This window comes from Musa acuminata, chromosome BXJ2-1 (assembly GCF_036884655.1).
Source record: "Musa acuminata AAA Group cultivar baxijiao chromosome BXJ2-1, Cavendish_Baxijiao_AAA, whole genome shotgun sequence".
NCBI classification, from domain to species: Eukaryota; Viridiplantae; Streptophyta; class Magnoliopsida; order Zingiberales; family Musaceae; genus Musa; species Musa acuminata.
The window spans coordinates 24,726,095-24,751,762 of record NC_088338.1 but is presented as its reverse complement, the minus strand read 5'-3'; the positions used below and the strand labels follow the sequence as shown (position 1 = coordinate 24,751,762).

The 25,668-nt window shown below is 51.4% G+C and overlaps 1 non-coding gene and 40 pseudogenes across 1 annotated transcript; all 41 read right to left on the bottom strand.

Moving 5' to 3' along the window:
- Window positions 1-1,281: 1,281 nt before the first annotated feature.
- Window positions 1,282-1,400, bottom strand: LOC135602826 (5S ribosomal RNA; annotated as a pseudogene).
- A 350-nt stretch (window positions 1,401-1,750) lies between these two features.
- Window positions 1,751-1,869, bottom strand: LOC135602824 (5S ribosomal RNA; annotated as a pseudogene).
- Window positions 1,870-2,219: 350 nt separating this feature from the next.
- LOC135602715 (5S ribosomal RNA) lies at window positions 2,220-2,338 on the bottom strand (annotated as a pseudogene).
- Window positions 2,339-2,688: 350 nt separating this feature from the next.
- On the bottom strand, window positions 2,689-2,807 carry LOC135602823 (5S ribosomal RNA; annotated as a pseudogene).
- Window positions 2,808-3,157: 350 nt separating this feature from the next.
- LOC135601934 (5S ribosomal RNA) lies at window positions 3,158-3,276 on the bottom strand (annotated as a pseudogene).
- A 350-nt stretch (window positions 3,277-3,626) lies between these two features.
- Window positions 3,627-3,745, bottom strand: LOC135601933 (5S ribosomal RNA; annotated as a pseudogene).
- A 350-nt stretch (window positions 3,746-4,095) lies between these two features.
- On the bottom strand, window positions 4,096-4,214 carry LOC135604252 (5S ribosomal RNA; annotated as a pseudogene).
- A 350-nt stretch (window positions 4,215-4,564) lies between these two features.
- On the bottom strand, window positions 4,565-4,683 carry LOC135599314 (5S ribosomal RNA; annotated as a pseudogene).
- Window positions 4,684-5,033: 350 nt separating this feature from the next.
- Window positions 5,034-5,152, bottom strand: LOC135602000 (5S ribosomal RNA; annotated as a pseudogene).
- Window positions 5,153-5,502: 350 nt separating this feature from the next.
- LOC135604007 (5S ribosomal RNA) lies at window positions 5,503-5,621 on the bottom strand (annotated as a pseudogene).
- A 351-nt stretch (window positions 5,622-5,972) lies between these two features.
- On the bottom strand, window positions 5,973-6,091 carry LOC135602714 (5S ribosomal RNA; annotated as a pseudogene).
- Window positions 6,092-6,441: 350 nt separating this feature from the next.
- LOC135604006 (5S ribosomal RNA) lies at window positions 6,442-6,560 on the bottom strand (annotated as a pseudogene).
- Window positions 6,561-6,910: 350 nt separating this feature from the next.
- LOC135601822 (5S ribosomal RNA) lies at window positions 6,911-7,029 on the bottom strand (annotated as a pseudogene).
- Window positions 7,030-7,379: 350 nt separating this feature from the next.
- LOC135601932 (5S ribosomal RNA) lies at window positions 7,380-7,498 on the bottom strand (annotated as a pseudogene).
- A 350-nt stretch (window positions 7,499-7,848) lies between these two features.
- Window positions 7,849-7,967, bottom strand: LOC135601342 (5S ribosomal RNA). Its single transcript, XR_010483637.1, has one exon. It is a non-coding gene; the product is annotated as a 5S ribosomal RNA (ribosomal RNA).
- A 350-nt stretch (window positions 7,968-8,317) lies between these two features.
- Window positions 8,318-8,436, bottom strand: LOC135604005 (5S ribosomal RNA; annotated as a pseudogene).
- Window positions 8,437-8,787: 351 nt separating this feature from the next.
- LOC135601931 (5S ribosomal RNA) lies at window positions 8,788-8,906 on the bottom strand (annotated as a pseudogene).
- Window positions 8,907-9,256: 350 nt separating this feature from the next.
- Window positions 9,257-9,375, bottom strand: LOC135603737 (5S ribosomal RNA; annotated as a pseudogene).
- Window positions 9,376-9,725: 350 nt separating this feature from the next.
- LOC135602699 (5S ribosomal RNA) lies at window positions 9,726-9,844 on the bottom strand (annotated as a pseudogene).
- Window positions 9,845-10,194: 350 nt separating this feature from the next.
- On the bottom strand, window positions 10,195-10,313 carry LOC135601929 (5S ribosomal RNA; annotated as a pseudogene).
- A 350-nt stretch (window positions 10,314-10,663) lies between these two features.
- On the bottom strand, window positions 10,664-10,782 carry LOC135602618 (5S ribosomal RNA; annotated as a pseudogene).
- A 350-nt stretch (window positions 10,783-11,132) lies between these two features.
- On the bottom strand, window positions 11,133-11,251 carry LOC135599333 (5S ribosomal RNA; annotated as a pseudogene).
- A 350-nt stretch (window positions 11,252-11,601) lies between these two features.
- On the bottom strand, window positions 11,602-11,720 carry LOC135604251 (5S ribosomal RNA; annotated as a pseudogene).
- Window positions 11,721-17,508: 5,788 nt separating this feature from the next.
- On the bottom strand, window positions 17,509-17,627 carry LOC135603736 (5S ribosomal RNA; annotated as a pseudogene).
- A 350-nt stretch (window positions 17,628-17,977) lies between these two features.
- LOC135603443 (5S ribosomal RNA) lies at window positions 17,978-18,096 on the bottom strand (annotated as a pseudogene).
- Window positions 18,097-18,446: 350 nt separating this feature from the next.
- Window positions 18,447-18,565, bottom strand: LOC135603735 (5S ribosomal RNA; annotated as a pseudogene).
- A 350-nt stretch (window positions 18,566-18,915) lies between these two features.
- LOC135603315 (5S ribosomal RNA) lies at window positions 18,916-19,034 on the bottom strand (annotated as a pseudogene).
- Window positions 19,035-19,384: 350 nt separating this feature from the next.
- Window positions 19,385-19,503, bottom strand: LOC135601928 (5S ribosomal RNA; annotated as a pseudogene).
- Window positions 19,504-19,853: 350 nt separating this feature from the next.
- LOC135603006 (5S ribosomal RNA) lies at window positions 19,854-19,972 on the bottom strand (annotated as a pseudogene).
- Window positions 19,973-20,322: 350 nt separating this feature from the next.
- LOC135604499 (5S ribosomal RNA) lies at window positions 20,323-20,441 on the bottom strand (annotated as a pseudogene).
- Window positions 20,442-20,791: 350 nt separating this feature from the next.
- LOC135604404 (5S ribosomal RNA) lies at window positions 20,792-20,910 on the bottom strand (annotated as a pseudogene).
- A 350-nt stretch (window positions 20,911-21,260) lies between these two features.
- LOC135603314 (5S ribosomal RNA) lies at window positions 21,261-21,379 on the bottom strand (annotated as a pseudogene).
- Window positions 21,380-21,729: 350 nt separating this feature from the next.
- On the bottom strand, window positions 21,730-21,848 carry LOC135601927 (5S ribosomal RNA; annotated as a pseudogene).
- A 350-nt stretch (window positions 21,849-22,198) lies between these two features.
- On the bottom strand, window positions 22,199-22,317 carry LOC135603734 (5S ribosomal RNA; annotated as a pseudogene).
- Window positions 22,318-22,667: 350 nt separating this feature from the next.
- Window positions 22,668-22,786, bottom strand: LOC135603442 (5S ribosomal RNA; annotated as a pseudogene).
- Window positions 22,787-23,136: 350 nt separating this feature from the next.
- Window positions 23,137-23,255, bottom strand: LOC135603733 (5S ribosomal RNA; annotated as a pseudogene).
- Window positions 23,256-23,605: 350 nt separating this feature from the next.
- LOC135603312 (5S ribosomal RNA) lies at window positions 23,606-23,724 on the bottom strand (annotated as a pseudogene).
- A 350-nt stretch (window positions 23,725-24,074) lies between these two features.
- LOC135602617 (5S ribosomal RNA) lies at window positions 24,075-24,193 on the bottom strand (annotated as a pseudogene).
- Window positions 24,194-24,543: 350 nt separating this feature from the next.
- LOC135604135 (5S ribosomal RNA) lies at window positions 24,544-24,662 on the bottom strand (annotated as a pseudogene).
- A 350-nt stretch (window positions 24,663-25,012) lies between these two features.
- Window positions 25,013-25,131, bottom strand: LOC135603441 (5S ribosomal RNA; annotated as a pseudogene).
- Window positions 25,132-25,481: 350 nt separating this feature from the next.
- Window positions 25,482-25,600, bottom strand: LOC135603005 (5S ribosomal RNA; annotated as a pseudogene).
- Between the last annotated feature and the right edge of the window lie 68 nt (window positions 25,601-25,668).

The following is a 25,668-nucleotide window of genomic DNA, read 5'->3' as shown; positions in this document are numbered from 1 at the left end:
ATGGTAAAGGGAGTTGTGAACCTTTGCCAGAAATGGTAAAGGGAGTTGTGAACCTTTGCCAGAAATGGTAAAGGGAGTTATGCATAGAGCCTGCGATGCTCTGCCGGCCCCCTCTGACTTCACCTAGACGTGGGTGGATGGAGCTCCCAGACGTGGGAGACTTTTGTCAGGTGGTCATTCAGAAATGGATGAATCACATTCTGACTGAGATCCCACTACACCCTCTATATGTTTGATATGACATCCAGAGTTTTGGTGAGTTATTTTTGTTCGTGCTCTGGATAAGTATGATATGATTGCAACGTCAAGGACGACGTTTGAGCTTCTGTACGACATATGAGTTTGATATGCTCTGAAATGCTTCATTCACTATTGAGTTTGCTTCGTAATGTTCCATAGATCGTTGATGTGTTCTGGAACATTTTATATGCCATTGATAAGCTCCGATATGTTTCCTTTGTTTCTGATATGCTCCAATTACTCTATGCCCCATCTGTCTGGAACCAAATATGTATGATTAAAAAGGACAATTATGATTCTGCTCCTAATGATATTATGTATACGAAATCGTATATTCTGCTTTTGTGATTTGATACTGTATCTCTTGGAAATTGTACTATTTTGTTATGGATATGTTAGTCACTTGCTGAGCTCTTTATGCTCACCCCGTTTGTTGATAAATTTTTCAGGATAGCGTATCGCTTGCTTAAATGTTAAGAATGGGCTGGGGCAGTGGAAAGTTTAGAAGACGTTGGGCAGAACTTTTGTTAGCATATATGTAGTTGTGTATAAGCTACCTTGCATCTAATGAAATGTGACTATAAATCTAAACCTGTGGATTTTGTGTAAGTTGAAGGATCCCTCATGTATAGGGTTTTGGAATGTTAAATTAAATTTGTGTAATGATATGAACTTATGGTAAATCGATGATTGTGGTGACTGCATGGATTTCCCCACTTGTGGATTTATATTGTGGTTTTTATTTTGATGAGTCGAGTTTAGATTGTATGAATTATCGAGTGATGTGTGCTATGTTTATGAATTGTACAGGGTTATGAATTGGTAGATTATAGAAGTAAAATTTTTGATCTGAATGTTTTCTTAGTGACCTCAAATGTGTGTTTGGATCCTGGGTTAGTTGTGACGAAAGATTTTAAATATAATGGATATTTTTAGGGGCGTGACAGATACTGACTGCGTAGCGGTCACAGCAAATTTCCAGCCCCAAAATAATCGTCTCGGAGCTCAACGGGAAATGTTTCGTATCCCGGGATGCAAAAAGGAGTGCAACACGAAGACTTCCCAGGGGGTCACCCATCGTAGTACTACTCTGGCCCAAGCACGCTTAACTTCGGTGTTTTGATAGGATCTGGTGATTTAGTGCTGGCATTATTGCACCCGTTTCTCGTGCTTCGTCCCTCGCCTATGTGTACGTCGCGGTCGGCGCGTCAATGTCCGGAGCCTCTTGCCCGTCACGAAACCGTCGTCGCTTTCTCGAACGTTCACGAAATCCCTATTGCAAGCTCTCTCCGAGCCCTAGCCCGACGACAGCGTATCAGTCACAGCAAGCGTATTCCGAAATCATCGGCACTTTCTAGAACGATCTCGGAATCGCTATTGCGACCCCAATCCGGAAAGCTCTCTCCGAGCCCCTCGATACTGACTGCGTAGCGGTCACAGCAAATTTCCAGCCCCAAAACAATCGTCTCGGAGCTCAACGGGAGATGTTTCGTATCCCGGGATGCAAAAAGGAGTGCAACACGAAGACTTCCCAGGGGGTCACCCATCGTAGTACTACTCTGGCCCAAGCACGCTTAACTTCGGTGTTTTGATAGGATCTGGTGATTTAGTGCTGGCATTATTGCACCCGTTTCTCGTGCTTCGTCCCTCGCCTATGTGTACGTCGCGGTCGGCGCGTCAACGTCCGGAGCCTCTTGCCTGTCACGAAACCGTCGTCGCTTTCTCGAACGTTCACGAAATCCCTATTGCAAGCTCTCTCCGAGCCCTAGCCCGACGACTGCGTATCGGTCACGGCAAGCGCGTTCCGAAATCATCGGCAGTTTCTAGAACGATCTCGGAATCGCTATTGCGACCCCAATCCGGAAAGCTCTCTCCGAGCCCCTCGATACTGACTGCGTAGCGGTCACAGCAAATTTCCAGCCCCAAAACAATCGTCTCGGAGCTCTACGGGAGATGTTTCGTATCCCGGGATGCAAAAAGGAGTGCAACACGAAGACTTCCCAGGGGGTCACCCATCGTAGTACTACTCTGGCCCAAGCACGCTTAACTTCGGTGTTTTGATAGGATCTGGTGATTTAGTGCTGGCATTATCGCACCCGTTTCCCGTGCTTCGTCCCTCGCCTATGTGTATGTCGCGGTCGGCGCGTCAACGTCCGGAGCCTCTTGCCCGTCACGAAACCATCGTCGCTTTCTCGAACGTTCACAAAATCCCTATTGCAAGCTCTCTCCGAGCCCTAGCCCGACGACTGCGTATCGGTCACGGCAAGCGCGTTCCGAAATCATCGGCACTTTCTAGAACGATCTCGGAATCGCTATTGCGACCCCAATCCGGAAAGCTCTCTCCGAGCCCCTCGATACTGACTGCGTAGCGGTCACAGCAAATTTCCAGCCCCAAAACAATCGTCTCGGAGCTCAACGGGAGATGTTTCGTATCCCGGGATGCAAAAAGGAGTGCAACACGAAGACTTCCCAGGGGGTCACCCATCGTAGTACTACTCTGGCCCAAGCACGCTTAACTTCGGTGTTTTGATAGGATCTGGTGATTTAGTGCTGGCATTATTGCACCCGTTTCTCGTGCTTCGTCCCTCGCCTATGTGTACGTCGCGGTCGGCGCGTCAACGTCCGGAGCCTCTTGCCTGTCACGAAACCGTCGTCTCTTTCTCGAACGTTCACGAAATCCCTATTGCAAGCTCTCTCCGAGCCCTAGCCCGACGACTGCGTATCGGTCACGGCAAGCGCGTTCCGAAATCATCGGCACTTTCTAGAACGATCTCGGAATCGCTATTGCGACCCCAATCCGGAAAGCTCTCTCCGAGCCCCTCGATACTGACTGCGTAGCGGTCACAGCAAATTTCCAGCCCCAAAACAATCGTCTCGGAGCTCTACGGGAGATGTTTCGTATCCCGGGATGCAAAAAGGAGTGCAACACGAAGACTTCCCAGGGGGTCACCCATCGTAGTACTACTCTGGCCCAAGCACGCTTAACTTCGGTGTTTTGATAGGATCCGGTGATTTAGTGCTGGCATTATCGCACCCGTTTCCCGTGCTTCGTCCCTCGCCTATGTGTACGTCGCGGTCGGCGCGTCAACGTCCGAAGCCTCTTGCCCGTCACGAAACCATCGTCGCTTTCTCGAACGTTCACGAAATCCCTATTGCAAGCTCTCTCCGAGCCCTAGCCCGACGACTGCGTATCGGTCATGGCAAGCGCGTTCCGAAATCATCGGCACTTTCTAAAACGATCTCGGAATCGCTATTGCGACCCCAATCCGGAAAGCTCTCTCCGAGCCCCTCGATACTGACTGCGTAGTGGTCACAGCAAATTTCCAGCCCCAAAACAATCGTCTCGGAGCTCTACGGGAGATGTTTCGTATCCCGGGATGCAAAAAGGAGTGCAACACGAAGACTTCCCAGGGGGTCACCCATCGTAGTACTACTCTGGCCCAAGCACGCTTAACTTCGGTGTTTTGATAGGATCCGGTGATTTAGTGCTGGCATTATCGCACCCGTTTCCCGTGCTTCGTCCCTCGCCTATGTGTACGTCGCGGTCGGCGCGTCAACGTCCGGAGCCTCTTGCCCGTCACGAAACCGTCGTCGCTTTCTCGAACGTTCACGAAATCCCTATTGCAAGCTCTCTCCGAGCCCTAGCCCGACGACTGCGTATCGGTCACGGCAAGCGCGTTCCGAAATCATCGGCACTTTCTAGAACGATCTCGGAATCGCTATTGCGACCCCAATCCGGAAAGCTCTCTCCGAGCCCCTCGATACTGACTGCGTAGCGGTCACAGCAAATTTCCAGCCCCAAAACAATCGTCTCGGAGCTCTACGGGAGATGTTTCGTATCCCGGGATGCAAAAAGGAGTGCAACACGAAGACTTCCCAGGGGGTCACCCATTGTAGTACTACTCTGGCCCAAGCACGCTTAACTTCGGTGTTTTGATAGGATCTGGTGATTTAGTGCTTGCATTATCGCACCCGTTTCCCGTGATTCGTCCCTCGCCTATGTGTACGTCGCGGTCGGCGCGTCAATGTCCGGAGCCTCTTGCCCGTCACGAAACCGTCGTCGCTTTCTCGAACGTTCACGAAATCCCTATTGCAAGCTCTCTCCGAGCCCTAGCCCGACGACTGCGTATCGGTCACGGCAAGCGCGTTCCGAAATCATCGGCACTTTCTAGAACGATCTCGGAATCGCTATTGCGACCCCAATCCGGAAAGCTCTCTCCGAGCCCCTCGATACTGACAGCGTAGCGGTCACAGCAAATTTCCAGCCCCAAAACAATCGTCTCGGAGCTCTACGGGAGATGTTTCGTATCCCGGGATGCAAAAAGGAGTGCAACACGAAGACTTCCCAGGGGGTCAACCATCGTAGTACTACTCTGGCCCAAGGACGCTTAACTTCGGTGTTTTGATAGGATATGGTGATTTAGTGCTGGCATTATCGCACCCGTTTCCCGTGCTTCGTCCCTCGCAAATGTGAACGTCGCGGTCGGCGCGTCAACGTCCGGAGCCTCTTGCCCATCACGAAACCGTCGTCGCTTTCTCGAACGTTCACGAAATCCCTATTGCAAGCTCTCTCCGAGCCCTAGCCCGACGACTGCGTATCGGTCACGGCAAGCGCGTTCCGAAATCATCGGCACTTTCTAGAACGATCTCGGAATCGCTATTGCGACCCCAATCCGGAAAGCTCTCTCCGAGCCCCTCGATACTGACTGCGTAGCGGTCACAGCAAATTTCCAGCCCCAAAACAATCGTCTCGGAGCTCTACGGGAGATGTTTCGTATCCCGGGATGCAAAAATGAGTGCAACACGAAGACTTCCCAGGGGGTCACCCATCGTAGTACTACTCTGGCCCAAGCACGCTTAACTTCGGTGTTTTGATAGGAACCGGTGATTTAGTGCAGGCATTATCGCACCAGTTTCCCGTGCTTCGTCCCTCGCCTATGTGTACGTCGCGGTCGGCGCGTCAACGTCCGGAGCCTCTTGCCCGTCACGAAACCGTCGTCGCTTTCTCGAACGTTCACGAAATCCCTATTGCAAGCTCTCTCCGAGCCCTAGCCCGACGACTGCGTATCGGTCACGGCAAGCGTGTTCCGAAATCATCGGCACTTTCTAGAACGATCTCGGAATCGCTATTGTGACCCCAATCCGGAAAGCTCTCTCCGAGCCCCTCGATACTGACTGCGTAGCGGTCACAGCAAATTTCCAGCCCCAAAACAATCGTCTCGGAGCTCTACGGGAGATGTTTCGTATCCCGGGATGCAAAAAGGAGTGCAACACGAAGACTTCCCAGGGGGTCACCCATCGTAGTACTACTCTGGCCCAAGCACGCTTAACTTCGGTGTTTTGATAGGATCTGGTGATTTAGTGCTTGCATTATCGCACCCGTTTCCCGTGCTTCGTCCCTCGCCTATGTGTACGTCGCGGTCGGCGCGTCAATGTCCGGAGCCTCTTGCCCGTCACGAAACCGTCGTCGCTTTCTCGAACGTTCACGAAATCCCTATTGCAAGCTCTCTCCGAGCCCTAGCCCGACGACAGTGTATCGGTCACGGCAAGCGTATTCCGAAATCATCGGCACTTTCTAGAACGATCTCGGAATCGCTATTGCGACCCCAATCCCGGAAAGCTCTCTCCGAGCCCCTCGATACTGACTGCGTAGCGGTCACAGCAAATTTCCAGCCCCAAAACAATCGTCTCGGAGCTCTACGTGAGATGTTTCGTATCCCGGGATGCAAAAAGGAGTGCAACACGAAGACTTCCCAGGGGGTCACCCATCGTAGTACTACTCTGGCCCAAGCACGCTTAACTTCGGTGTTTTGATAGGATCTGGTGATTTAGTGCTGGCATTATCGCACCCGTTTCCCGTGCTTCGTGCCTCGCCTATGTGTACGTCGCAGTCGGCGCGTCAACGTCCGGAGCCTCTTGCCCGTCACGAAACCGTCATCGCTTTCTCGAACGTTCACGAAATCCCTATTGCAAGCTCTCTCCGAGCCCTAGCCCGACGACTGCGTATCGGTCACGGCAAGTGCGTTCCGAAATCATCGGCACTTTCTAGAACGATCTCGGAATCGCTATTGCGACCCCAATCCAGAAAGCTCTCTCCGAGCCCCTCGATACTGACTGCGTAGCGGTCACAGCAAATTTCCAGCCCCAAAACAATCGTCTCGGAGCTCTACGGGAGATGTTTCGTATCCCGGGATGCAAAAAGGAGTGCAACACGAAGACTTCCCAGGGGGTCACCCATCGTAGTACTACTCTGGCCCAAGCACGCTTAACTTCGGTGTTTTGATAGGATCTGGTGATTTAGTGCTTGCATTATCGCACCCGTTTCCCGTGCTTCGTCCCTCGCCTATGTGTACGTCGTGGTCGGCGCGTCAATGTCCGGAGCCTCTTGCCCGTCACGAAACCGTCGTCGCTTTCTCGAACGTTCACGAAATCCCTATTGCAAGCTCTCTCCGAGCCCTAGTCCGACGACAGCGTATCGGTCACGGCAAGCGTATTCCGAAATCATCGGCACTTTCTAGAACGATCTCGGAATCGCTATTGCGACCCCAATCCGGAAAGCTCTCTCCGAGCCCCTCGATACTGACTGCGTAGCGGTCACAGCAAATTTCCAGCCCCAAAACAATCATCTCGGAGCTCTACGGGAGATGTTTCGTATCCCGCGATGCAAAAAGGAGTGCAACACGAAGACTTCCCAGGGGGTCACCCATCATAGTACTACTCTGGCCCAAGCACGCTTAACTTCGGTGTTTTGATAGGATCCGGTGATTTAGTGCTGGCATTATCGCACCCGTTTCCCGTGCTTCGTCCCTCGCCTATGTGTACGTTGCGGTCGGCGCGTCAACGTCCGGAGCCTCTTGCCCGTCATGAAACCGTCGTCGCTTTCTCGAACGTTCACGAAATCCCTATTGCAAGCTCTCTCCGAGCCCTAGCCCGACGACTGCGTATCGGTCACGGCAAGCGCGTTCCGAAATCATCGGCACTTTCTAGAACGATCTCGGAATCGCTATTGCGACCCCAATCCGTAAAGCTCTCTCCGAGCCCCTCGATACTGACTGCGTAGCGGTCACAGCAAATTTCCAACCCCAAAACAATCGTCTCGGAGCTCTACGGGAGATGTTTCGTATCCCGGGATGCAAAAAGGAGTGCAACACGAAGACTTCCCAGGGGGTCACCCATCGTAGTACTACTCTGGCCCAAGCACGCTTAACTTCGGTGTTTTGATAGGATCCGGTGATTTAGTGCTGGCATTATCGCACCCGTTTCCCGTGCTTCGTCCCTCGCCTATGTGTACGTCGCTGTCGGCGCGTCAACGTCCGAAGCCTCTTGCCCGTCACGAAACCGTCGTCGCTTTCTCGAACGTTCACGAAATCCCTATTTCAAGCTCTCTCCGAGCCCTAGCCCGACGACTGCGTATCGGTCACGGCAAGCGCGTTCCGAAATCATCGGCACTTTCTAGAACGATCTCGGAATCGCTATTGCGACCCCAATCCGGAAAGCTCTCTCCGAGCCCCTCGATACTGACTGCGTAGCGGTCACAGCAAATTTCCAGCCCCAAAACAATCGTATCGGAGCTCTACGGGAGATGTTTCGTATCCCGGGATGCAAAAAGGAGTGCAACACGAAGACTTCCCAGGGGGTCACCCATCGTAGTACTACTCTGGCCCAAGCACGCTTAACTTCGGTGTTTTGATAGGAACCGGTGATTTAGTGCTGGCATTATCGCACCAGTTTCCCGTGCTTCGTCCCTCGCCTATGTGTACGTCGCGGTCGGCGCGTCAACGTCCGGAGCCTCTTGCCCGTCACGAAACCGTCGTCGCTTTCTCAAACGTTCACGAAATCCCTATTGTAAGCTCTCTCCGAGCCCTAGCCCGACGACTGCGTATCGGTCACGGCAAGCGCGTTCCGAAATCATCGGCACTTTCTAGAACGATCTCGGAATCGCTATTGCGACCCCAATCCGGAAAGCTCTCTCCGAGCCCCTCGATACTGACTGCGTAGCGGTCAGAGCAAATTTCCAGCCCCAAAACAATCGTCTCGGAGCTCTACGGGAGATGTTTCGTATCCCGGGATGCAAAAAGGAGTGCAACACGAAGACTTCCCAGGGGGTCACCCATCGTAGTACTACTCTGGCCCAAGCACGCTTAACTTCGGTGTTTTGATAGGATCTGGTGATTTAGTGCTTGCATTATCGCACCCGTTTCCCGTGCTTCGTCCCTCGCCTATGTGTACGTCGCGGTCGGCGCGTCAATGTCCGGAGCCTCTTGCCCGTCACGAAACCGTCGTCGCTTTCTCGAACGTTCACGAAATCCCTATTGCAAGCTCTCTCCGAGCCCTAGCCCGACGACAGCGTATCGGTCACGGCAAGCGTATTCCGAAATCATCGGCACTTTCTAGAACGATCTCGGAATCGCTATTGCGACCCCAATCCCGGAAAGCTCTCTCCGAGCCCCTCGATACTGACTGCGTAGCGGTCACAGCAAATTTCCAGCCCCAAAACAATCGTCTCGGAGCTCTACGTGAGATGTTTCGTATCCCGGGATGCAAAAAGGAGTGCAACACGAAGACTTCCCAGGGGGTCACCCATCGTAGTACTACTCTGGCCCAAGCACGCTTAACTTCGGTGTTTTGATAGGATCCGGTGATTTAGTGCTGGCATTATCGCACCCGTTTCCCGTGCTTCGTGCCTCGCCTATGTGTACGTCGCAGTCGGCGCGTCAACGTCCGGAGCCTCTTGCCCGTCACGAAACCGTCGTCGCTTTCTCGAACGTTCACGAAATCCCTATTGCAAGCTCTCTCCGAGCCCTAGCCCGACGACAACGTATCGGTCACGGCAAGCGCGTTCCGAAATCATCGGCACTTTCTAGAACGATCTCGGAATCGCTATTGCGACCCCAATCCGGAAAGCTCTCTCCGAGCCCCTCGATACTGACAGCGTAGCGGTCACAGCAAATTTCCAGTCCCAAAACAATCGTCTCGGAGCTCTACGGGAGATGTTTCGTTTCCAGGGATGCAAAAAGGAGTGCAACACGAAGACTTCCCGGGGGGTCACCCATCGTAGTACTACTCTGGCCCAAGCACGCTTAACTTCGGTGTTTTGATAGGATCCGGTGATTTAGTGCTTGCATTATCGCACCCGTTTCCCGTGCTTCGTCCCTCGCCAATGTGTACGTCGCGGTCGGCGCGTCAACGTCCGGAGCCTCTTGCCCATCACGAAACCGTCGTCGCTTTCTCGAACGTTCACGAAATCCCTATTGCAAGCTCTCTCCGAGCCCTAGCCCGACGACTGCGTATCGGTCACGGCAAGCGCGTTCCGAAATCATCGGCACTTTCTAGAACGATCTCGGAATCGCTATTGCGACCCCAATCCGGAAAGCTCTCTCCGAGCCCCTCGATACTGACGGCGTAGCGGTCACAGCAAATTTCCAGCCCCAAAACAATCGTCTCGGAGCTCTACGGGAGATGTTTCGTATCCCGGGATGCAAAAAGGAGTGCAACACGAAGACTTCCCAGGGGGTCACCCATCGTAGTACTACTCTGGCCCAAGCACGCTTAACTTCGGTGTTTTGATATGATCCGGTGATTTAGTGCTGGCATTATCGCACCCGTTTCCCGTGCTTCGTCCCTCGCCTATGTGTACGTCGCGGTCGGCGCGTCAACGTCCGAAGCCTCTTGCCCGTCACGAAACCATCGTCGCTTTCTCGAACGTTCACGAAATCCCTATTGCAAGCTCTCTCCGAGCCCTAGCCCGACGACTGCGTATCGGTCATGGCAAGCGCGTTCCGAAATCATCGGCACTTTCTAAAACGATCTCGGAATCGCTATTGCGACCCCAATCCGGAAAGCTCTCTCCGAGCCCCTCGATACTGACTGCGTAGCGGTCACAGCAAATTTCTAGCCCCAAAACAATCGTCTCGGAGCTCTACGGGAGATGTTTCGTATCCCGGGATGCAAAAAGGAGTGCAACACGAAGACTTCCCAGGGGGTCACCCATCGTAGTACTACTCTGGCCCAAGCACGCTTAACTTCGGTGTTTTGATAGGATCCGGTGATTTAGTGCTGGCATTATCGCACCCGTTTCCCGTGCTTCGTCCCTCGCCTATGTGTACGTCGCGGTCGGCGCGTCAACGTCCGGAGCCTCTTGCCCGTCATGAAACCGTCGTCGCTTTCTCGAACGTTCACGAAATCCCTATTGCAAGCTCTCTCCGAGCCCTAGCCCGACGACTGCGTATCGGTCACGGCAAGCGCGTTCCGAAATCATCGGCACTTTCTAGAACGATCTCGGAATCGCTATTGCGACCCCAATCCGTAAAGCTCTCTCCGAGCCCCTCGATACTGACTGCGTAGCGGTCACAGCAAATTTCCAACCCCAAAACAATCGTCTCGGAGCTGTACGGGAGATGTTTCGTATCCCGGGATGCAAAAAGGAGTGCAACACGAAGACTTCCCAGGGGGTCACCCATCGTAGTACTACTCTGGCCCAAGCACGCTTAACTTCGGTGTTTTGATAGGATCCGGTGATTTAGTGCTAGCATTATCGCACCCGTTTCCCGTGCTTCGTCCCTCGCCTATGTGTACGTCGCTGTCGGCGCGTCAACGTCCGAAGCCTCTTGCCCGTCTCGAAACCGTCGTCGCTTTCTCGAACGTTCACGAAATCCCTATTTCAAGCTCTCTCCGAGCCCTAGCCCGACGACTGCGTATCGGTCACGGCAAGCGCGTTCCGAAATCATCGGCACTTTCTAGAACGATCTCGGAATCTCTATTGCGACCCCAATCCGGAAAGCTCTCTCCGAGCCCCTCGATACTGACTGCGTAGCGGTCACAGCAAATTTCCAGCCCCAAAACAATCGTCTCGGAGCTCTACGGGAGATGTTTCGTATCCCGGGATGCAAAAAGGAGTGCAACACGAAGACTTCCCAGGGGGTCACCCATAGTAGTACTACTCTGGCCCAAGCACGCTTAACTTCGGTGTTTTGATAGGATATGGTGATTTAGTGCTAGCGTTATCGCACCCGTTTCCCGTGCTTCGTCCCTCGCCAATATGAACGTCGCGGTCGGCGCGTCAACGTCCGGAGCCTTTTGCCCGTCACGAAACCGTCGTCGCTTTCTCGAATGTTCACGAAATCCCTATTGCAAGCTCTCTCCGAGCCCTAGCCCGACGACTGCGTATCGGTCATGGCAAGCGCGTTCCGAAATCATCGGCACTTTCTAGAACGATCTCGGAATCGCTATTGCGACCCCAATCCGGAAAGCTCTCTCAGAGCCCCTCGATACTGACTGCGTAGCGGTCACAGCAAATTTCCAGCCCCAAAACAATCGTCTCGGAGCTCTACGGGAGATGTTTCGTATCCCGGGATGCAAAAAGGAGTGCAACACGAATACTTCCCAGGGGGTCACCCATCGTAGTACTACTCTGGCCCAAGCACGCTTAACTTCGGTGTTTTGATAGGATCTGGTGATTTAGTGCTTGCATTATCGCACCCGTTTCCCGTGCTTCGTCCCTCGCCTATGTGTACGTCGCGGTCGGCGCGTCAATGTCCGGAGCCTCTTGCCCGTCACGAAACCGTCGTTGCTTTCTCGAACGTTCACGAAATCCCTATTGCAAGCTCTCTCCGAGCCCTAGCCCGTCGACTGCGTATCGGTCACGGCAAGCGCGTTCCGAAATCATCGGCACTTTCTAGAACGATCTCGGAATCGCTATTGCGTGATAGAACCCTTGCAGATTCTAAACTTGTGGTTGATCTCTTTAGGGGATCGGCCTCCTTGGAACTCTATAGGGGTTCCTCCCTCCAAGTTGCTGCTCAAAGGCTGCAGAAAAGATTCATCTATTGCTTGAGAAAAGAGGAGGAATACATGGCTATTTATAGGGCTTCTAAACCCTAACTCCTAATAGGACTCCTACTTAAGACTCTTACTTCTAACCAACTCCTAATAGGACTCCTACTCAAGACTCCTATTCCCTTACAACTCCTAATTCTTCTTTAAGAAAAAACCTCCTACATGAATGTCCCTCTCAATTAGGACTCTCCTAGCTAGAGTCCTAACAGAATGTCCCTCTCAATTAGGACTCTCCTAGCTAAAGTCGTAACAGTTTTACATGAATGTCCCTCTCAATTAGGACTCTCTTAGCTAGAGTCCTAACATTTTTACATAAATGTCCCTCTCAATTAGGACTCTCCAGGCTAGAGTCCTAACAGACCCGCCCTCTTCAAATCAGCCTTGTCCTCGAGGCTGATGATTCATGAATTCTGGGAATTTGATCTTCAAGTCGTCATAGTTCTCCCAAGTGGCATCTTCTTTTGGTAGGTTCGCCCACTGTATTAGCACTTCATTAGTGGGTCGTCGTCGTCGAGTCACGATCCGTCGATCAATAATGGCACTTGGCTGGGTCTGGAGTTCTCTTTGGGTAGTCATATTTGGTGGGTGGCTTTGGGCTGTCTCCAAGCACCTGTTTAAAACTTCCGGTTGGCTGTTGGTTTGTAGGTGATATGTCGTACTCCTTTTCAATTTAGTACCCTTATAGTGTAATTCTTTTGAGTCCCAATTGTAATGAGCCATGGGGCTTGGTGCTTCCTCCAATTTTTTTATAATCTTACTAGTATCTGAATCTTCTTGCCATTCCATCTTAATATCCTGAAGGAAGTCGCTGGTCGGAAGTGAAACGGTCGAAACTTCAACTTGCTCGGGTAGCTGCGAAAGCGCATCTGCAAGAACATTCTCTTTCCCCTTTTTGTAAGTTATTTCAAAATCAAATCCAAGAAGTTTTGTTACCCATTTTTGCTGCTCGGGGGAAGATATCTTCTGTTCCAAGAGATATTTTAGGCTTTTATGGTCGGTCTTGATTTGAAAGTATCGCCTGATCAAGTACAATCTCCACCTCGTTGCTGCACGCACAATGGCGAGCATCTCCTTATCATATGTTGACATATTTTGATCGGAGGGAGATAATGCCTTGCTAGTGTATGCGAGTGGTCGACCATCTTGCATGAGAATGGCTCCAATTCTGACTCTAGATGTGTCGGCCTCAATAATGAAGGGTCGGTTGAAATCTGGTAGTGTTAGCACCGGCGTCGTCGTCATGGCTGCCTTCAGTTTGTCGAAGGCAGCGGAGGCTCTGTCCAACCATTGGAAGACATTTTTTTCTAGTAAGGAAGTAAGTGGTGCACTGATCTTTCCATAGTTTTTCACGAACTTGCGGTAGTAGCCTGTTAAACCCAGAAAGCCATGTAGCAATTTTATGTTTCTCAAGGTCGGCCAGTTTTGCATTGCTCTAATTTTGAAGGGGTCCACTGCCACACCTTCCTCTGATATGATATGCCCAAGATATTCCACCTTTTGTTGAAGAAAGCAAAAATTTGTGGTTGTTGTGTGTTCAAAAGGTGGTTTTCCGTATGTCTTCTTCGTATGCTCGTATTTGATGATACCCGGATCAAAGGTCAAGCTTTGTAAAGATTTGTGCTCCCTTTCATCTAGCAATTCATCTACTATTTGAATAAAGTATTTGTCCTTGATGATTATGCCATTGAGAGCTCGGTAATCAACACATATTCGCCTTGTTCCGTCCTTCTTGCATACAAGTTGCACCGGCGAAGAGTAGAGGTTGCAACTTGGCCGAATAACTCCTGTTTCGAGCATCTCTTTTATAATCCTTTCTATTTCATCCTTCTGGAGATGTGGATACTGATATGGCTGAGCATTTGCTGAAGATTTTCCTGGAAGAATCATTATACAATGATCATGCCGACAGGTAAGAGGTAGGTTGCGCGGTTCGTCAAATATATTTGAAAATTCAGCAAGCAAAGGAAGTAGATTTGGATCTTCAAATTCTGTTAGCTCTCCCTTAGTTTGCTGCTCAAGTTGTACCAAAAAGCCGCTGCATGCTTTATGCAAAACATTCTCCATTTGTTGTGTGCAAATCGTTGTTATGTCGCCCCCACGTTTCCCGTGCAATGTCACCTGTTTCTCCTTACTGTAAAATTTCATAATTAGTTTCATAAAATTCTAGGAAATATCACCTAATGTCGTCAACCATTTAATTCTGAGCATGGCCTCATGATTGTTAAGAGGGAGAAGAAAGAAATCTGCAATTATCTCTTGGTCCTGCAGCAATAGTTTCTCCTGCAAGCGCCTATGATCACAATTCAAAATCCGTCCGTCGGCGACCTTAACATCAAACTTGCAGTGATTCTCGATAGGTAATGATATCCGAACAGCAAGCTTACTATTTAGGAAGTTAGTAGTACTGCCCGTGTCGATGAGAACAGTGATTGGTTGTTGTTTGAGAAGGCCTCCAATTTTCATCGTTTGCGGGTTTGAGTAGCTAGCTAGTGTATGTACCGTAACTTCGGTCGGTTGTGGCTCTTCTTCTGCATCTTCTTCTTCATATTCAAAGCTCTCTTTTGGATGTTCAATGACCTCTTCTTCTATCGGTTCAATCATAAGAAGTCCTCCTTTACTGCAGCGATGCTCACGGCTCCACGGCTCGTCACAATGCCAACATAACCCCTTCGCATATCGCTCCCGAAGCTCTTCTCCTGTTAACCTCTTTGGTGCAGGGACTTGGTCGACAGTAGGGGGGGCTAAGGGCTTCAATATTACTGGTTGAGGAGTGACCCTAGTCCTCCGAGCTTCATGGTTCAATTGCTCCTCTTGATGTCGTGCGAAAGAGATGGCTGCCATAAGCGTATACGGTTGTCGCGCTTTAACTTCTCCTCGGATCTCCGGCTTCAAGCCCTCAATGAAGGTCCTCAATAGCTGTTTTTGAGACCAATCATGATTTTGATTAGATAACCTTTCAAACCTGGTTTGGTACTCCTGAATGGTGGAGGTTTGTCGGATCTTTGCTAGTTGTTTGTCAATATTCTCGTAATCGGTTGGTCTGAAGCGAATCAGCAGTTCTTCTTTGAATTGTCGCCATGAAAGGACTCCATAAGTATGTTCAAACCAGTCAAACCATTGAATAGCATCCCCTTCAAGATGTATAGCTGCAATTTTCACCATAGATACATCCGCGGTTTTGTGGTACCGAAAATATCGCTCCGCATGCGAAATCCAACCAATCGGGTCTCCTTCTTCCCATCTAGGGAAGTCCACTCTCATGCATGGATAGTTGGGGTTGGTCATAGAGCTTCCCCTCTCTTGGAAGTCATCTCTTCGGGCTTGGTGTGATTGGGCAAAGCTCTCTCCTTGATATGATTTCTTCGGGCTTAGTGGTCGGCCCAATATGAGTTCGGTAAAGAGCGTCCGAATCTTATCCTCCATTCGCGCCTCCAAGGCTTCGAATTTAGCATTGATTGCCTCCTTAGATGCCATAGTATATGGCCCCAAATCAATGATGTTAAGATCTCTCTTTTGCTGTTGGGTTAAAGGCATGTATAGGTTGAGAGAAGTGATGGTCGAAAGTGTTGGTGGATTGGTGGATGTAGGCTATGGTTTAGGCTTGTTTTGTGGCTGTTTTGGGTGCAGTTTGAGGGTGTGGTTTGGTAGAGTTTTAGGGCTCTGGATGAAAGTTTTGGATCTGTGGTAGATGGTAGCAAAGGTTTGACAGAAATCCGTGGAAGTTGCAGCAAGTATGTGCTGTCTTGTAAGAGTAGAATTGTCGTCGAAGAAACAACGGTTTCTCGACGTAATTTCCACCAAAAACTTAAGAGAATTGAGGAGGGAATTGATAGCAAAATCACAGTTTATATGATAGCAAGGATATCTAATTTAATCAAGAAAATTTCGGCAGTATAACAGCAAAGAAATTGGTGCAAGTTGCAATTGCAGAATTATCGTCGAAAAATTTCAGCGGGTTACGATGAAAATTTACGGCAACATAAAATCGTTTTTAGAGATGAATTTCTTAATAGATCAATCTTAGATGGAAGCCAAGATGATATATGAAGTCTATAAGAAATTTCATTCAAAAAAGATTGCAAATAGATGGGTTAAGGCAACGATATGCAGTTGAAATTTTCTGCAGCATAGATTTTCAAGTGTAGCAGATTGGACATAAAAGATCAGTAGTTTATATTGAGAATTTTTCGATGAAACCAAAGGGAAATCTACTGCTAGGAAGTGTCAAAGATGTCATAAAAATTTCGTAGAAAATTGGATAGAAAAAGCACAGTAGCAAGATCAAACAGATGGTGCTATGCGGCTTGAATTCTGCAATTCAAGTGCAGCAGATTGGACATAAAAGATCAGTAGTTTATATTGAGAATTTTTTGATGAAACCAAAGGGAAATCCACTGTTAAGAAGTGTCAAAGATGTCATAAAAATTTCGTAGAAAGTTGGATAGAAAAAGAACAGTAGCAAGATCAAACAGATGGTGATATGCGGCTGGAATTCTGCAATATATCTTTCGTCGTAGAGATGAAAACTTTGTGACGAAAAGTTTATGCAGCAATATAGGAACGATTTTTTTTTTTTTTTTTTGGATTTTCGAATAAGGATAACTAAATTGCAGCAGCAGTAAGGTAGGAAACCAGAACCTATTGCAATTCACGGGGAGATCAAAGGATGATCCGTGGTGGTGGAGATGATGGCGGAATTCGGTGACGATCTTTTAAGCAATTGTGGGAATTGCTTTGGATGGTTGTGGAGGGTTGATGGATGGCTGTGAAAGGGCAGCGAGATGCCAAGAACGCTGCTCTGATACCAGGTGATAGAACCCTTGCAGATTCTAAACTTGGGGTTGATCTCTTTAGGGGATCGGCCTCCTTGGAACTCTATAGGGGTTCCTCCCTCCAAGTTGCTGCTCAAAGGCTGCAGAAAAGATTCATCTATTGCTTGAGAAAAGAGGAGGAATACATGGCTATTTATAGGGCTTCTAAACCCTAACTCCTAATAGGACTCCTACTTAAGACTCTTACTTCTAACCAACTCCTAATAGGACTCCTACTCAAGACTCCTATTCCCTTACAACTCCTAATTCTTCTCTAAGAAAAAACCTCCTACATGAATGTCCCTCTCAATTAGGACTCTCCTAGCTAAAGTCCTAACAGAATGTCCCTCTCAATTAGGACTCTCCTAGCTAAAGTCCTAACAGTTTTACATGAATGTCCCTCTCAATTAGGACTCTCTTAGCTAGAGTCCTAACATTTTTACATAAATGTCCCTCTCAATTAGGACTCTCCAAGCTAGAGTCCTAACATTGCGACCCCAATCCGGAAAGCTCTCTCCGAGCCCCTCAATACTGACTGCGTAGCGGTCACAGCAAATTTCCAGCCCCAAAACAATCGTCTCGGAGCTCTACGGGAGATGTTTCGTTTCCCGGGATGCAAAAAGGAGTGCAACACGAAGACTTCCCGGGGGGTCACCCATCGTAGTACTACTCTGGCCCAAGCACGCTTAACTTCGGTGTTTTGATAGGATCCGGTGATTTAGTGCTTGCATTATCGCACCCGTTTCCCGTGCTTCGTCCCTCGCCTATGTGTACGTCGCGGTCGGCGCGTCAACGTCCGGAGCCTCTTGCCAGTCACGAAATCGTCGTCGCTTTCTCGAACGTTCACGAAATCCCTATTGCAAGCTCTCTCCGAGCCCTAGCCCGACGACAGCGTATCGGTCACGGCAAGCGCGTTCCGAAATCATCGGCACTTTCTAGAATGATCTCGGAATCGCTATTGCGACCCCAATCCGGAAAGGTCTCTCCGAGCCCCTCGATACTGACTGCGTAGCGGTCACAGCAAATTTCCAGCCCCAAAACAATCGTCTCGGAGCTCTACGAGAGATGTTTCGTATCCCGGGATGCAAAAAGGAGTGCAACACGAAGACTTCCCAGGGGGTCACCCATCGTAGTACTACTCTGGCCCAAGCACGCTTAACTTCGGTGTTTTGATAGGATCCGGTGATTTAGTGCTTGCATTATCGCACCCGTTTCCCGTGCTTCGTCCCTCGCCTATGTGTACGTCGCGGTCGGCGCGTCAACGTCCGGAGCCTCTTGCCCGTCACGAAACCGTCGTCGCTTTCTCGAACGTTCACGAAATCCCTATTGCAAGCTCTCTCCGAGCCCTAGCCCGACGACAACGTATCGGTCACGGCAAGCGCGTTCCGAAATCATCGGCACTTTCTAGAATGATCTCGGAATCGCTATTGCGACCCCAATCCGGAAAGCTCTCTCCGAGCCCCTCGATACTGACTGCGTAGCGGTCACAGCAAATTTCCAGCCCCAAAACAATCGTCTCGGAGCTCTACGGGAGATGTTTCGTTTCCAGGGATGCAAAAAGGAGTGCAACACGAAGACTTCCCGGGGGGTCACCCATCGTAGTACTACTCTGGCCCAAGCACGCTTAACTTCGGTGTTTTGATAGGATCCGGTGATTTAGTGCTTGCATTATCGCACCCGTTTCCCGTGCTTCGTCCCTCGCCAATGTGTACGTCGCGGTCGGCGCGTCAACGTCCGGAGCCTCTTGCCCATCACGAAACCGTCGTCGCTTTCTCGAACGTTCACGAAATCCCTATTGCAAGCTCTCTCCGAGCCCTAGCCCGACGACAGCGTATCGGTCACGGCAAGCGCGTTCCGAAATCATCGGCACTTTCTAGAACGATCTCGGAATCGCTATTGCGACCCCAATCCCGAAAGCTCTCCCCGAGCCCCTCGATACTGACTGCGTAGCGGTCACAGCAAATTTCCAGCCCCAAAACAATCGTCTCGGAGCTCTACGGGAGATGTTTCGTATCCCGGGATGCAAAAAGGAGTGCAACACGAAGACTTCCCAGGGGGTCACCCATCGTAGTACTACTCTGGCCAAAGCACGCTTAACTTCGGTGTTTTGATAGGATCTGGTGATTTAGTGCTTGCATTATCGCACCCGTTTCCCGTGCTTCGTCCCTCGCCTATGTGTACGTCGCGGTCGGCGCGTCAATGTCCGGAGCCTCTTGCCCGTCACGAAACCGTCGTCGCTTTCTCGAACGTTCACGAAATCCCAATTGCAAGCTCTCTCCGAGCCCTAGCCCGACGACTGCGTATCGGTCACGGCAAGCGCGTTCCGAAATCATCGGCACTTTCTATAACGATCTCGGAATCGCTATTGCGACCCCAATCCGGAAAGCTCTCTCCGAGCCCCTCGATACTGACTGCGTAGCGGTCACAGCAAATTTCCAGCCCCAAAACAATCGTCTCGGAGCTCTACGGGAGATGTTTCGTATCCCGGGATGCAAAAAGGAGTGCAACACGAAGACTTCCCAGGGGGTCACCCATCGTAGTACTACTCTGGCCCAAGCACGCTTAACTTCGGTGTTTTGATAGGATCCGGTGATTTAGTGCTGGCATTATCGCACCCGTTTCCCGTGCTTCGTCCCTCGCCTATGTGTACGTCGCGGTCGGCGCGTCAACGTCCGAAGCCTCTTGCCCGTCACGAAACCGTCGTCGCTTTCTCGAACGTTCACGAAATCCCTATTGCAAGCTCTCTCCGAGCCCTAGCTCGATGACTGCGTATCGGTCACGGCAAGCGCGTTCCGAAATCATCGGCACTTTCTAGAATGATCTCGGAATCGCTATTGCGACCCCAATCCGGAAAGCTCTCTCCGAGCCCCTCGATACTGACTGCGTAGCGGTCACAGCAAATTTCCAGCCCCAAAACAATCGTCTCGGAGCTCTACGGGAGATGTTTCGTATCCCGGGATGCAAAAAGGAGTGCAACACGAAGACTTCCCAGGGGGTCACCTATCGTAGTACTACTCTGGCCCAAGCACGCTTAACTTCGGTGTTTTGATAGGATCCGGTGATTTAGTGCTGGCATTATCGCACCCGTTTCCCGTGCTTCGTCCCTCGCCTATGTGTACGTCGCGGTCGGCGCGTCAACGTCCGAAGCCTCTTGCCCGTCACGAAACCGTCGTCGCTTTCTCGAACGTTCACGAAATCCCTATTCCAAGCTCTCTACGAGCCCTAGCCCGACGACTGCGTATCGGTCACGGCAAGCGGGTTCCGAAATCATCGGCACTTTCTAGAACGATCTCGGAATCGCTATTGCGACCCCAATCCGGAAAGCTCTCTCCGAGCCCCTCGATACTGACTGCGTAGCGGTCACGGCAAATTTCCAGCCCCAAAACAATCGTCTCGGAGCTCTACGAGAGATGTTTCGTATCCCGTGATGCAAAAAGGAGTGCAACACGAAGACTTCCCAGGGGGTCATCCATCGTAGTACTACTCTGGCCCAAGCACGCTTAACTTCGGTGTTTTGATAGGATCCGTTGATTTAGTGCTTGCATTATCGCACCCGTTTCCCGTGCTTCGTCCCTCGCCTATGTGTACGTCGCGGTCGGCGCGTCAACGTCCGGAGCCTCTTGCCCGTCACGAAACCGTCGTCGCTTTCTCGAACGTTCACGAAATCCCTATTGCAAGCTCTCTCCGAGCCCTAGCCCGACGACAACGTATCGGTCACGGCAAGCGCGTTCCGAAATCATCGGCACTTTCTAGAATGATCTCGGAATCGCTATTGCGACCCCAATCCGGAAAGCTCTCTCCGAGCCCCTCGATACTGACTGCGTAGCGGTCACAGCAAATTTCCAGCCCCAAAACAATCGTCTCGGAGCTCTACGGGAGATGTTTCGTTTCCCGGGATGCAAAAAGGAGTGCAACACGAAGACTTCCCGGGGGGTCACCCATCGTAGTACTACTCTGGCCCAAGCACGCTTAACTTCGGTGTTTTGATAGGATCCGGTGATTTAGTGTTTGCATTATCGCACCCGTTTCCCGTGCTTCGTCCCTCGCCTATGTGTACGTCGCGGTCGGTGCGTCAACGTCCGGAGCCTCTTGCCCGTCACGAAACCGTCGTCGCTTTCTCGAACGTTCACAAAATCCCTATTGCAAGCTCTCTCCGAGCCCTAGCCCGACGACAGCGTATCGGTCACGGCAAGCGCGTTCCGAAATCATCGGCACTTTCTAGAATGATCTCGGAATCGCTATTGCGACCCCAATCCGGAAAGCTCTCTCCGAGCCCCTCGATACTGACTGCGTAGCGGTCACAGCAAATTTCCAGCCCCAAAACAATCGTCTCGGAGCTCTACGGGAGATGTTTCGTATCCCGGGATGCAAAAAGGAGTGCAACACGAAGACTTCCCAGGGGGTCACCCATCGTAGTACTACTCTGGCCAAAGCACGCTTAACTTCGGTGTTTTGATAGGATCTGGTGATTTAGTGCTTGCATTATCGCACCCGTTTCCCGTGCTTCGTCCCTCGCCTATGTGTACGTCGCGGTCGGTGCGTCAATGTCCGGAGCCTCTTGCCCGTCACGAAACCGTCGTCGCTTTCTCGAACGTTCACGAAATCCCAATTGCAAGCTCTCTCCGAGCCCTAGCCCGACGACTGCGTATCGGTCACGGCAAGCGCGTTCCGAAATCATCGGCACTTTCTAGAACGATCTCGGAATCGCTATTGCGACCCCAATCCGGAAAGCTCTCCCCGAGCCCCTCGATACTGACTGCGTAGCGGTCACAGCAAATTTCCAGCCCCAAAACAATCGTCTCGGAGCTCTACGGGAGATGTTTCGTATCCCGGGATGCAAAAAGGAGTGCAACACGAAGACTTCCCAGGGGGTCACCCATCGTAGTACTACTCTGGCCCAAGCACGCTTAACTTCGGTGTTTTGATAGGATCCGGTGATTTAGTGCTGGCATTATCGCACCCGTTTCCCGTGCTTCGTCCCTCGCCTATGTGTATGTCGCGGTCGGCGCGTCAACGTCCGAAGTCTCTTGCCCGTCACGAAACCGTCGTCTCTTTCTCGAACGTTCACGAAATCCCTATTGCAAGCTCTCTCCGAGCCCTAGCCCGACGACAACGTATCGGTCACGGCAAGCGCGTTCCGAAATCATCGGCACTTTCTAGAATGATCTCGGAATCGCTATTGCGACCCCAATCCGGAAAGCTCTCTCCGAGCCCCTCGATACTGACTGCGTAGCGGTCACAGCAAATTTCCAGCCCCAAAACAATCGTCTCGGAGCTCTACGGGAGATGTTTCGTTTCCCGGGATGCAAAAAGGAGTGCAACACGAAGACTTCCCGGGGGGTCACCCATCGTAGTACTACTCTGGCCCAAGCACGCTTAACTTCGGTGTTTTGATAGGATCCGGTGATTTAGTGCTTGCATTATCGCACCCGTTTCCCGTGCTTCGTCCCTCGCCTATGTGTACGTCGCGGTCGGCGTGTCAATGTCCGGAGCCTCTTGCCCGTCACGAAACCGTCGTCGCTTTCTCGAACGTTCGCGAAATCCCAATTGCAAGCTCTCTCCGAGCCCTAGCCCGACGACTGCGTATCGGTCACGGCAAGCGCGTTCCGAAATCATCGGCACTTTCTAGAACGATCTCGGAATCGCTATTGCGACCCCAATCCGGAAAGCTCTCTCCGAGCCCCTCGATACTGACTGCGTAGCGGTCACAGCAAATTTCCAGCCCCAAAACAATCGTCTCGGAGCTCTACGGGAGATGTTTCGTATCCCGGGATGCAAAAAGGAGTGCAACACGAAGACTTCCCAGGGGGTCACCCATCGTAGTACTACTCTGGCCCAAGCACGCTTAACTTCGGTGTTTTGATAGGATCCGGTGATTTAGTGCTTGCATTATCGCACCCGTTTCCCGTGCTTCGTCCCTCGCCTATGTGTACGTCGCGGTCGGCGCGTCAACGTCCGGAGCCTCTTGCCCGTCACGAAACCGTCGTTGCTTTCTCGAACGTTCACGAAATCCCTATTGCAAGCTCTCTCCGAGCCCTAGCCCGACGACAACGTATCGGTCACGGCAAGCGCGTTCCGAAATCATCGGCACTTTCTAGAATGATCTCGGAATCGCTATTGCGACCCCAATCCGGAAAGCTCTCTCCGAGCCCCTCGATACTGACTGCGTAGCGGTCACAGCAAATTTCCAGCCCCAAAACAATCGTCTCGGAGCTCTACGGGAGATGTTTCGTTTCCCGGGATGCAAAAAGGAGTGCAACACGAAGACTTCCCGGGGGGTCACCCATCGTAGTACTACTCTGGCCCAAGCACGCTTAACTTCGGTGTTTTGATAGGATCCGGTGATTTAGTGCTTGCATTATCGCACCCGTTTCCCGTGCTTCGTCCCTCGCCTATGTGTACGTCGCGGTCGGCGCGTCAACGTCCGGAGCCTCTTGCCCGTCACGAAACCGTCGTCGCTTTCTCGAACGTTCACGAAATCTCTATTGCAAGCTCTCTCCGAGCCCTAGCCCGACGACAACGTATCGGTCACGGCAAGCGCGTTCCGAAATCATCGGCACTTTCTAGAATGATCTCGGAATCGCTATTGCGACCCCAATCCGGAAAGCTCTCTCCGAGCCCCTCGATACTGACTGCGTAGCGGTCACAGCAAATTTCCAGCCCCAAAACAATCGTCTCGGAGCTCTACGGGAGATGTTTCGTATCCCGGGATGCAAAAAGGAGTGCAACACGAAGACTTCCCAGGGGGTCACCCATCGTAGTACTACTCTGGCCAAAGCACGCTTAACTTCGGTGTTTTGATAGGATCTGGTGATTTAGTGCTTGCATTATCGCACCCGTTTCCCGTGCTTCGTCCCTCGCCTATGTGTACGTCGCGGTCGGTGCGTCAATGTCCGGAGCCTCTTGCCCGTCACGAAACCGTCGTCGCTTTCTCGAACGTTCACGAAATCCCAATTGCAAGCTCTCTCCGAGCCCTAGCCCGACGACTGCGTATCGGTCACGGCAAGCGCGTTCCGAAATCATCGGCACTTTCTAGAACGATCTCGGAATCGCTATTGCGACCCCAATCCGGAAAGCTCTCCCCGAGCCCCTCGATACTGACTGCGTAGCGGTCACAGCAAATTTCCAGCCCCAAAACAATCGTCTCGGAGCTCTACGGGAGATTTTTCGTATCCCGGGATGCAAAAAGGAGTGCAACACGAAGACTTCCCAGGGGGTCACCCATCGTAGTACTACTCTGGCCCAAGCACGCTTAACTTCGGTGTTTTGATAGGATCCGGTGATTTAGTGCTAGCATTATCGCACCCGTTTCCCGTGCTTCGTCCCTCGCCTATGTGTACGTCGCGGTCGGCGCGTCAACGTCCGAAGTCTCTTGCCCGTCACGAAACCGTCGTCGCTTTCTCGAACGTTCATGAAATCCCTATTGCAAGCTCTCTCCGAGCCCTAGCCCGACGACAACGTATCGGTCACGGCAAGCGCGTTCCGAAATCATCGGCACTTTCTAGAATGATCTCGGAATCGCTATTGCGACCCCAATCCGGAAAGCTCTCTCCGAGCCCCTCGATACTGACTGCGTAGCGGTCACAGCAAATTTCCAGCCCCAAAACAATCGTCTCGGAGCTCTACGGGAGATGTTTCGTTTCCCGGGATGCAAAAAGGAGTGCAACACGAAGACTTCCCGGGGGGTCACCCATCGTAGTACAACTCTGGCCCAAGCACGCTTAACTTCGGTGTTTTGATAGGATCCGGTGATTTAGTGCTTGCATTATCGCACCCGTTTCCCGTGCTTCGTCCCTCGCCTATGTTTACGTCGCGGTCGGCGCGTCAATGTCCGGAGCCTCTTGCCCGTCACGAAACCGTCGTCGCTTTCTCGAACGTTCGCGAAATCCCAATTGCAAGCTCTCTCCGAGCCCTAGCCCGACGACTGCGTATCGGTCACGGCAAGCGCGTTCCGAAATCATCAGCACTTTCTAGAACGATCTCGGAATCGCTATTGCGACCCCAATCCGGAAAGCTCTCTCCGAGCCCCTCGATACTGACTGCGTAGCGGTCACAGCAAATTTCCAGCCCCAAAACAATCGTCTCGGAGCTCTACGGGAGATGTTTCGTATCCCGGGATGCAAAAAGGAGTGCAACACGAAGACTTCCCAGGGGGTCACCCATCGTAGTACTACTCTGGCCCAAGCACGCTTAACTTCGGTGTTTTGATAGGATCCGGTGATTTAGTGCTTGCATTATCGCACCCGTTTCCCGTGCTTCGTCCCTCGCCTATGTGTACGTCGCGGTCGGCGCGTCAACGTCCGGAGCCTCTTGCCCGTCACGAAACCGTTGTTCCTTTCTCGAACGTTCACGAAATCCCTATTGCAAGCTCTCTCCGAGCCCTAGCTCGATGACTGCGTATCGGTCACGGCAAGCGCGTTCCGAAATCATCGGCACTTTCTAGAATGATCTCGGAATCGCTATTGCGACCCCAATCCGGAAAGCTCTCTCCGAGCCCCTCGATACTGACTGCGTAGCGGTCACAGCAAATTTCCAGCCCCAAAACAATCGTCTCGGAGCTCTACGGGAGATGTTTCGTATCCCGGGATGCAAAAAGGAGTGCAACACGAAGACTTCCCAGGGGGTCACCTATCGTAGTACTACTCTGGCCCAAGCACGCTTAACTTCGGTGTTTTGATAGGATCCGGTGATTTAGTGCTGGCATTATCGCACCCGTTTCCCGTGCTTCGTCCCTCGCCTATGTGTACGTCGCGGTCGGCGCGTCAACGTCCGAAGCCTCTTG